The 11020-nt window shown below is 44.8% G+C and overlaps 1 pseudogene; it reads left to right on the forward strand.

Annotated features, from left to right (window-relative positions):
- The first annotated feature begins 1187 nt into the window (after positions 1–1187).
- Positions 1188–8927, forward strand: LOC147373407 (large ribosomal subunit protein uL4 pseudogene; annotated as a pseudogene).
- Positions 8928–11020: the final 2093 nt, after the last annotated feature.

An 11020-nucleotide genomic window follows, 5' to 3' on the forward strand; every position in this document is an offset into this window, starting at 1 on the left:
GGATCCATGGCATTTGATATTCCCAAGGTCCGATCTTCTGTCCTCGTAGAGCAATTTATAGACAACATATGACACATGCGTGCATGCTCAGTTGTGTCTGACTCTTTGAGACCCCATGGACTGCAGCTTGCCAGGATCCTCTGTCCATGCAATTTTCCAGGCAAGAAATACTAGAGTAGGGTGCCATTTCCTATTTACATAATTCAAAAAAATAAATATAACTCCTTACTTTATTAGAGATATAAAAAGAAAACAATTTCTAATGCATTGATATGTGTTTCATACTTGGGCACCACAAAGCTCAAAAATAAGAATAAGTTATGCTGTCCCGGCCATACATATAATGAATGAGTTTGGACTAGGAAAAGGGGGGGAAAAGGATCAGAAGCCATTGTCACAAGTACAGAGAAACCAAAGAGAGAAGACACCAAAGTAAAACCCAGTACAACCAGCATGCACTAAAAATAAAATAATAATACTAACAGATAATCTATGTTTATGAATAAACTGGAATTAGGTTCTAGGTAAACTGGAATTTGGTTCTAGGTTCAGAAATAATAAACAAAATTTCCACCTTTTTGAACGAACTTTGAACACCGTGCTAAGATAGCATCCTTGGACAGTAATTTCCAGGACACCCAAAGATGACCCGGGAGCTCACCATCTGAATGCTGGTGGTGGCCCCTCCTGGTGACAGCCGGGTGTGGTCCCCCAAATTCCAAAAGAGCTGCATTGTGGATCCTTAACTAACCAATGCCAAAGAGACAGAGACCTCACTCTCCTGGTGGTGAGCCTGCCTGAGTGTGTTGGGGCCATGAAAGGGCTTGGAAGACAGGGGAAAGTCAGCCTTTTCTCCCCACACCGGACGTTGGAAGAAAGGGAAATGAAGACTCAAAGCTGCAGGTTAGGTTTTCTGCTCGAATGGTCTGGATGGTGGTGCAGCGAGCACGTGGCTAAGGTTGGCTCACGCCAGCCCCCAAGAGCCCATGGGAGTATCCCTCCCATCCTCACGTCAGGACACCACGTGGGAAGCTGGGAATCAGACCCAGTGGAAGCATTTGCACCAGGGAAATCAGGACTCTTCTTTTTTTGAAAAAAAAAAAAAAAGAGCCCAGCATCTTTGTTTTTGGCCACACCACGCAGCCTGTGGGGTCCTAGCACCACGGTAAGGGACTGAACCCGGGGCCATGGCAGTGAAAGCACTGAATCCTAAGCCCTGGTCAGCCGGAGAACTGCTGAGAGCCCATGGTTACACATTTAGCAGCACACCCCTGCAGGAGCATCTCCCCACTGGCTTGGCCCAGAAGTCCATCCGGGTTTTCCCGTTACATCTTACAGAAAAATCTAAACGAACTTCTGGGCCAACCCAATACAAACAGGTAAGACAAGAAGAGGAGGATATTCTAGGAGGCACGGTGAATTCAGTGAATGGTGAATTCAGCTTTTGACATCCTGAGGTTGAGAACAACGATGTTCAATGCCTAGTTAGCCCACAAGTCACCCAGGAAAACAGCAATTCTAGCTACATGATTCTCACTTTCTTCTGTCCCAGAGAATGGAGTGGCTGCCCTGGTCCAATGCTTGGAATATTGGGCACAGGAGACCCAGCCTGGATCTTTGGAACTAGAAGGGGTCTCTAGGAGCAGCTGTAGGAGGTGAGGAAGGAACGAGAGAAGGCTGGGCTACAGATGAAGCAGATCCCACACCACTGGGAGTGGCTATCCTCTCCAAGATCCCACTCACCTTCACTGTCGTTCAGTCACTAAGTCATGTTTGAACTTTCTTTGGCATTGCCTTTCATTGGATTGGAATGAAAACTGATCTTTTCCAGTCCCATGGCCACTGCTGAGTTTTCCAAATTTGCTGGCATATTGAGTGCAGCACTTTCACAGCATCATCTTTTAGGATTTCAAATAGCTCAGCTGAAATTCCATCACCTCCACTAGCTTTGTTTGTAGTGATGCTTCCTAAGGCCCACTTGACTTCGGACTTCAAAATGTCTGGCTCTAGGTAAGTGATCACACCATCATGGTTATCCGGGTCATTAAGACCTTTTTGTACAGTTATGTGTATTCTTGCCACCTCTTCTTAATTTCTTCTTTGGTTAGGTCCTTACTGTTTCTGTCCTTTATTGTGCCCATCCTTGCATGAAATATTCACTTGGTATCTTCAATTTTCTTGAAGAGATGTCTAGTCTTTCCCATTCTATTGTTTTCTTCTATTTCTTTGCATTGTTCCCTCACCTTTAGGATTCTTGTTTTATGATTGGTTTGTTGTTTGTTTTCTTTCAACACTGCCCTTAAATACTGCTTAATGTATGTGTGGTACGTAGAAGGCTCTTAAAGAAGGTCTTTTGAATGATCAAATGCCCAGGTATTATGTTATCCAGAGTCCACAGATAAAGAAAGTTAAAGGTGAGCAGAAGCACGTGGCACTCCGTCCCCTGGGCCCTGGCTGGGCCCCAGCAGCAACACCACAGCAAGTCTCTCTGGATTGATCTGGAAGCCCGTGGACCACAGGACTCAGAGTGGCCCCCACACCGGAGCTGCTCCTTAATGAAGTTCCCAGCAGCGCACGTTCATTACTTCCTGTGACTGGACTCCACTCAGCACTGGGAGAATATTAAGTTAAGAGGAACACATTAAGTGCTGGTGTAAATTAAAAGCCAAATCATTCTATAATCAAATAGTCATTATTCCAAAAGGAATTGCTCACTGGGAACACTTTTAACAGTATTTATTGCTCTATTATATTATAATGGGCTATTTAATAATAAAAAAATACATTATATTGATTAGAAGCCAGCCTTTGATTCAGACAAAATCGCAGAGGTCCTGTGTATATTTTCGCCCTTCCTGTAATTTATCCCCCGCTACCCCACTTTTACTGTGCCCTGGTCTGAAGAACAGTTAAGGACACATAGACACATCTGTCTTTCTGCCAGAGAACTATGCGTGCGGACGCTGTGAACCAGCTTTAAACTGGGCGTTCTTCTTGGCTGCACTTACAGAAATCAAAGGTGACTGCCCTGTACACCCCTGACCTTCTGGGTTGGGAACGTGCCACTTCGGCTTTGGTTCTGCAAGGGGGAGTCAGGGTTTTCAGGCTGCTGTGTGGTCAGGAGCAGGGCGTGAGCTGCGGGCAGCAGAACTAGGATGGAGGTGAAGGGAAGGAGGAGCAAAGAGAGGACAAAGGGTGGGAAAGAACGTGGAAAGGAGAGAAGAAGAGATGGAGGAGAGGAGGGAGGGCCACAGGAAGGGAGGCTGGGAAGAGGGCAGGAGAGGCACCAAGCCTCAGCGGAGCCCCAGTCCAGGCAGTGGGGTGCACGGGGCGGGGGAAAGCTTCCCCTATCCCGTCCCTAGCATCACTCCCTCCCCAAACCACCCCCAAACCACGTGCAAACCCAGCTAAGCCAGTCACATCTGCCCCTGGGCCTCTCTCCCCTTGAGCCGGTGAAGACCATCTCTCAGCGGGTAACGTGGCCAAGGCTGGACCTAACTCATCTTGTCAAGAGTGTAAAATCTTGCTGGCTTCTCAGATCTAATTCCATCAGCACTAGCGTGCCAAGTTCTACCATCTCCAGCAGAGAAAATCATGGCATTTCCAGTAGTTTCTTGTTCTGTAATAGCATTGTTTCCCACAAGTCATAATACAGAGCTTTCAAAATACACCTAAGGAAACTCAGAGAAAGAGATACTTTCTAAGTTAGGTAGTAATGAAAAAGAGAGAGAGAGAAATATAAGAATAGAAATAACTTGCATTCATGTAGAATCATGTGCCATTCAAAGTGCAAGACTAATTTCCCAAGGTCAGAAAGTAAATAATTAGAAGAAATGGAATCAGAACTCTCTTTTTCTGACTCAAAGTACTGGAGTCCTTCCTCAAGGCCAGACGTTCCTATGGAATCGCTAAGGCGGCTCACTGAGAATGAATGAAACAAGGTCTTTTTTATCCCTTCCTTGACTTGTCATGTTTCCCGCATTCCTCATTGAAAATATAGTAAGCTGACACCACACTCCCCCCGCTCGGTGTCCAATGTACCTTTCTCATAGGCTCAGCCCATTCTGTTCAAAGCCATTTTCTCACCATGAGGAGATAATCGATTCAAGCCAGGCATGAGCACACAATCCCAGGGTCCCTTTTGGAATTCCAATTGCCTCCCACACTTCAGGCACCAGTGACTATGTCGGTCAGGACGCTGATGTGAACAGCACGTCTCCAAAAATTAAATTAGGGGTGTTTAAGGAAGGTGTCTTCCCAAAGTTGGCTGCAGAGTTCAGAGAAATCAGCAAAGGAAGATGAATTAGCCAGGATGGAGTTCTTCAGGGGGTCACTGACCCTCAGTCCAAGTGTAAAGGGGAAGGGTTGGTTCTCTGATCCAGTGAGCTGCCTTTGGAGAAAAGGGTTGTAACCTCGGGTGGAAAAATGTTTTCAATGATGATTTTTAAATTCTCAAAGCTTCAGATCAGATCACATCAGATCAGTCACTCAGTCGTGTCCTACTCTTTGGGACCCCGTGAATCGCAGCATGCCAGGCCTCCCTGTCCATCACCAACTCCCGGAGTTCACTGAGACTCACATCCGTCGAGTCAGTGATGCCATCCAGCCATCTCATCCTCTGTCGTCCCCTTCTCCTTTTGCCCCCAATCCCTCCCAGCATCAGCGTCTTCTCCAATGAGACAACTCTTTGCATGAGGTGGCCAAAGTACTGGAGTTTCAGCTTTAGCATCATTCCTTCCAAAGAAAGCCCAGGGCTGATCTCCTTCAGAATGGACTGGTTGGATCTCCTTGCAGTCCAAGGGACTCTCAAGAGTCTTCTCCAACACCACAGTTCAAAAGCATCAATTCTTCAGCGCTCAGCCTTCTTCACAGTCCAACTCTCACATCTATACATGACCACAGGAAAAACCATAGCCTTGACTAGATGAACCTTTGTTGGCAAAGTCATGTCTCTGCTTTTGAATATGCTATCTAGGTTGGTCATAACTTTCCTTCCAAGGAGTAAGCATCTTTTAATTTCATGGCTGCAGTCACCATCTGCAGTGATTTTGGAGCCCAGAAAAATAAAGTCTGACACTGTTTCCACTGTTTCCCCATCTATTTCCCATGAAGTGATGGGACCAGATGCCATGATCTTCATTTTCTGAATGTTGAGCTTTAAGCCAACTTTTTCACTCTCTACTTTCACTTTCATCAAGAGGCTTTTTAGTTCCTCTTCACTTTCTGCCATAAGGCTGGTGTCATCTGCATATCTGAGGTTATTGATATTACTCCCGGCAATCTTGATTCCAGCTTGTGTTTCTTCCAGTCCAACGTTTCTCATGATGTACTCTGCATATAAGTTAAATAAACAGGGTGACGATATACAGCCTTGACGAACTCCTTTTCCTATTTGGAACCAGTCTGTTGTTCCATGTCCAGTTCTAACTGTTGCTTCCTGACCTGCATACAAATTTCTCAAGAGGCAGATCAGGTGGTCTGGTATTCCCATCTCTTTTAGAATTTTCCACAGTTTGTTGTGATCCACACAGTCAAAGGCTTTGGCATAGTCAACAAAGCAGAAATAGATGTTTTTTTGGAACTCTCTTGCTTTTTCCATGATCCAGTGGATGTTGGCAATTCAATCTCTGGTTCCTCTGCCTTTTCTAAAACCAGCTTGAACATCAGGTAGTTCACAGTTCACACATTGCTGAAGCCTGGCTTGGAGAATTTTGAGCATTACTTTACTAGCATGTGAGATGAGTGCAATTGTGCGGTAGTTTGAGCATTCTTTGGCATTGCCTTCCTTTGGGATTGGAATGAAAACTGACCTTTTCCAGTCCTGTGGCCACTGCTGAGTTTTCCAAATGTGCTGGCATATTGAGTGCAGCACTTTCACAGAATCATCTTTCAGGATTTGAAATAGCTCAACTGGAATTCTATCACCTCCACTAGCTTTGTTCATAGTAATGCTTTCTAAGGCCTACTTGACTCCACATTCCAGGATGTCTGGCTCTAGGTGAGTGATCACACCATCGTGATTATCTGGGTCATGAAGATCTTTTTTGTACAGTTCTTCTGTGTATTCTTGCCATCTCTTCTTAATATCTTCTGCTTCTGTTAGGTCCATACCATTTCTGTCCTTTATCGAGCTCATCTTTGCATGAAATGTTCCTTTGGTATCTCTGATTTTCTTGAAGAGATCTCTAGTCTTTCCCATTCTATTGTTTTCTTCTATTTCTTTGCATTGATCGCTGAAGAAGGCTTTCTTATCTCTTCTTGCTATTCTTTGGAACTCTGCATTCAGATGCTTATATCTTTCCTTTTCTCCTTTGCTTTTCGCTTCTCTTCTTTTCACAGCTATTTGTAAGGCCTCCCCAGACAGCCATTTTGCTTTTTTGCATTTCTTTTCCATGGGGATGGTCTTGATCCCTGTCTCCTGTACAATGTCACGAACCTCATTCCATAGTTCATTAGGCACTCTATCTATCAGATCTAGGCCCTTAAATCTATTTCTCACTTCCACTGTATAATCATAAGGGATTTGATTTAGGTCATGCCTGAATAGTCTAGTGATTTTCCCTACTTTCTTCAATTTAAGTCTGAATTTGGCAACAAAAAGTTCATGGTCTGAGCCGCAGTCAGCTCCTGGTCTTGTTTTTCCTGACTGTCTAGAGCTTCTCCATCTTTGGCTGCAAAGAATATAATCAGTCTGATTTTGGTGTTGACCATCTGGTGATGTCCATGTGTAGAGTCTTCTCTTGTGTTGTTGGAAGAGGGTGTTTGTTATGACCAGTGTGTTTTCTTGGCAAAACTCTATTAGTCTTTGCCCTGCTTCATTTCGTATTCCAAGGCCAAATTTGCCTGTTACTCCAGGTGTTTCTTGACTTCCTACTTTTGCATTCCAGTCCCCTATAATGAAAAGGACATCTTTTTTGAGTGTTAGTTCTAAAAGGTCTTGTAGGTCTTCATAGAACCATTCAACTTCAGCTTCTTCAGCATTACTGGTTCAGGAGACACAAAATTCCACTTGAATAAATATAATCAAACAATGGAGGGAAAAAGAATAAAGTACAAAACTGCACATTGTTGAAAGTGTATATAAGTGCTGATAAAAGAAATTCACTGTGATAGTTAGAATTTGAAAAAGAATAGATAAATACAGTAACAAGAGACAACTCTACACATGGTCAACACTGAAATCAGACTGATTCTATTCTTTGCAGCCAAAGATGGAGAAGCTCTACACAATCAGCATGCAAGACCTGGAGCTGACTGTGGCTCAGCTCATGAGTTCCTTATAGCAAAATTCAGGCTTAAATTAAAGAAAGTGGCTAGACCATTCAGGTATGACCTAAATCAAATCCCTTACGATTATACAATGGAGGTGACAAATAGATTCAAGGGAATAGATCTGGTGGACAGAATGCCTGAAAAACTAGGGACAGAGGTTCATAACACTGTACATAAGGCAGTGACCAAAACTATTCCAAAGAATAAGAAATGCAAGGCACAGTAGTTGTCCGAGGAGGCTTTACAAATAGCTGAGGAAAGAAGAGAGGCAAAAGGCAGAGGAGAAGGGAAAGATATACACAACTCAATGCAGATTTCCAGAGAGCAGCAAGGGGAGATAAGAAAGCTTCTCAAGTGAGCGATGCAAAGAAATCAAGGAAAACAGGAGAGGAGCGTGGCCTGACCCCTCCCTGCCGTTGGCACGTGTGCTCCTAAAAGTGGGAGTCATCTGGCAAAAAGGTCGCTGTGCCTGCTGTGCACAAGGCTCCCATTCAACCAGATATTGTTAACTGTGTTCACACCAACTTGAGGAGAAACAGCAGACAGCCCTACGCTTTCAGTGAATCAGCAGGTCATCAAACCCGTGCAGAGGCTTGGGGTACCGGCAGAGCTGTGGCTCAAATTCCCAGGGTTCGAGGGGATGTGACTCACCATTCTGGCCAGGGTGCTTCTGGAAATATGTGTTGTGTGGGACGCATGTTCGCACCCACCAAGTCCTGGCAATGCTGGCACCGTTGAGTGAGTCCAACGCAGCAGCGATATGCCATCTGCTCTGCCCTGGCTGCCTCAGCCTTACCAGTGCCAGTCATGTCTGAAGGTCATCGTCCAGAGGAAGTTCCTGAGCTCCCTTTGCTGGTCCAAGATACAGTTGAAGGCCACAAGAAGACCAAGGAAGTTATTTTGCTTCTGAAGAAACTTAAGGCCTGGAATGATATCAGAAAGGTTGACGCCTTTCAGCAAATGAGAGCTGGCAAAGGCAAAATGAGAAATCATCGACACATCCGGCCCAGGGGACCCTCATCTGTAACGAGGACAATGGTACCATCAAGGCCTTCAGAAACATCCCTGGAATTACTCTGCTTAATAGAAGCAAGCTGAACATTTTGAAACTTGCTCCTGGTGGTCACGTGGGACGTTTCTGCATTTGGACCGAAAGGGCCTTCCGAACTTAGGTGAGCTCTACGGCACTTGGCGTCAAGCAGCCTCCCACAAGAGAAACTATAACCTCCCCGGGCACAAGATGCTCAATACAGACCTCAGTGGGGTCTTAAAAAGCCCAGAAATCCAAAGAGCGCTCCAAGCAGCACGCAAGAAGATTCATCACAGAGCCCTGAAGGAAAATTCCACTGGAAAACCTGAGAATCGTGTTGAAGCTCAACCCATATGCAAAGACCATGCACCAGAACACCATTCTTGGACAGGCCAAGAGCCACAAAATCCAGATGGATAGGGCAGCAGCGGCGCTACAAGTGAAATCAGATGAGAAGGGGGTTCGGGCAAGAAGTCTGTGGTGGGAAACAAAGACAGCTGTCGGTGATAAGATGTCGAAGAAGCCTTTAGTGGGAAAAAAGGCCACAAGGGCCAAGAAACCAGTGGCTGAAGAGAAGTCCACAGAAAAGAAACCCACCGCAGAGGAAGAGAAGACTGCTGCATAGACTTAATTTTGTTTGAAAGTGAAAGTGAAGTCGCTCCGTCGTGTCCGACTCTCTGCGACCCCGTGGACTGTAGGCCACCAGGCTCCTGCATCTATGGGATTGCCCAGGCAAGAATACTGGAGTGGGTTGGCATTTCCTTCTCCAGGGGATCTTCCCGACCCAGGGATTGAACCCAGGTCTCCCGCATTGCAGGCAGAAGCTTTAACCTCTGAGCCACCAGGGAAGCCTTAATTTTGTTCATTTAACACCAAATCATTTTGGACAGCCAATTTTGAATAAAGACCTGAACAAAGAGGCAATGAGAAACATGAAGAAGAAAAAAAAGAAACAGAGGAAAGCGACAGAATGGGAAAGACTGGAGATCTCGTCAGGAAAACTGAAGATCTCAAGAGAGCACTTCATGCAGGGATGGGCACGGTAAAGGACAGAAACAGTAAGGACCTAACAGAAGCAAAAGAGATTAAGAAGAGAAGAGGCGGCCAGAACACACAGAAGAGTGTTCTGTATTCTAGTTCTTTGTACAGAAGAACTGTACAAAAAAGCTTTAATGACCCAGGTAACCATGACGGTGTGGTCATTCATCCAAAGTCAGACATCCTGGAATGTGAAGTCAAGTGGGCCTTAGGGAGCATCACTATGAACAAAACTAGTGGAGGTGATGGAATTCCAGTTGAGTTATTTAAACTTCTAAAAGATGATGCTGTTAAAGTACTACACTCAGTGTGCCAGCAAATTTGGAAAATTCAGCAGTGGCCATAAGACTGAAAAAGGTCGATTTTCATTTTCAATCCCAAAGAAAGGCAATGCCAGAGAACATTCAAACCACTGTACAATTGCACTCTTTTCACACAATGGCAAGGTAATGCTCAAAATCCTTCAAGCTAAGCTTTAGCAGTACATGAACCAAGAACTTCTACACCTACAAGCTGGATTTAGAAAAGGCAGAGGAACCAGAGGTCAAATTGCCAACATTTGTTGGATCATAGAGAAAGCAAGGGAATTCCAAAAAAACATCTATTTCTGCTTCAGTAACTATGTTAAAGCCTTTGACTGTGTGGATCACAACAAACTGGGGAAATTTCTTTAAGAGATGGAAATACCAGACTACCTTACCTGCCTCCTGAGAAATCTGTATGCAGATCAAGAAGCAATGGTTAGAACCAGACATGGAACAACAGACTGGTTCAAAATTGAGAAAGGAATACGTCAAGGCTGTATATTGTCACCTTGCTTGTTTAACTTATATGCAGAGTCAGTTCAATTCAGTTCAGTTCAGTCGCTCAGTCGTGTCCGACTCTTTGTGATCCCATGAATCCCAGTGCGCCAGGCCTCCCTGTCCATCAGCAACGCCCAGAGTTCACTCAGACTCACGTCCATCGAGTCAGTGATGCCATCCAGCCATCTCATCCTCTGTCGTCCCCTTCTCCTCCTGCCCCCAATCCCTCCCAGCATCAGAGTTTTTTCCAATGAGTCAACTCTTCACATGGGGTGGCCCAAGTACTGGAGTTTCAGCTTTAGCATCATTCCTTCCAAAGAACACCCAGGACTGATCTCCTTTAGAATAGACTGGTTGGATCTCCTTGCAGTCCAGGGGACTCTCAAGAGTCTTCTCCAACACCACAGTTCAAAAGCATCATTTCTTCGGTGTTCAGCTTTCTTCACAGTCCAACTCTCACATCCATACATGACCACTGGAAAAACCATAGCCTTGACTAGACGAACCTTTGTTGGCAAAGTAATGTCTCTGCTTTTGAATATGCTATCTAGGTTGGTCATAATTTTCCTTCCAAGGAGTAAGCGTCTTTTAATTTCATGGCTGAAATCACCATCTGCAGTGATATGCAGGGTACATCATGCGAAATGCCGGGCTGGATAAACCTCAAGCTGGAATCAAGATTACAGGGAGAAATATCAGCCCCTTATGCAGACGATACCACTCTAATGGCAGAAAGTAGAGAGGAACTAAAGAGCCTCTTGATGAAGGTGAAAGAGGAGAGTGAAAAAGCTGGTATAAAACTCAGCATTCAAAAAATTAAAATCATGGCATCTGGTCCCATCACTTTATGGCAAATAGAAAGGAGAAAAATGGAAAC

This window comes from Bos grunniens, chromosome 4 (genome assembly GCF_055505025.1).
Source record: "Bos grunniens cultivar Pamir isolate PY7600 chromosome 4, Bosgru_T2T1.0, whole genome shotgun sequence".
NCBI classification, from domain to species: Eukaryota; Metazoa; Chordata; class Mammalia; order Artiodactyla; family Bovidae; genus Bos; species Bos grunniens.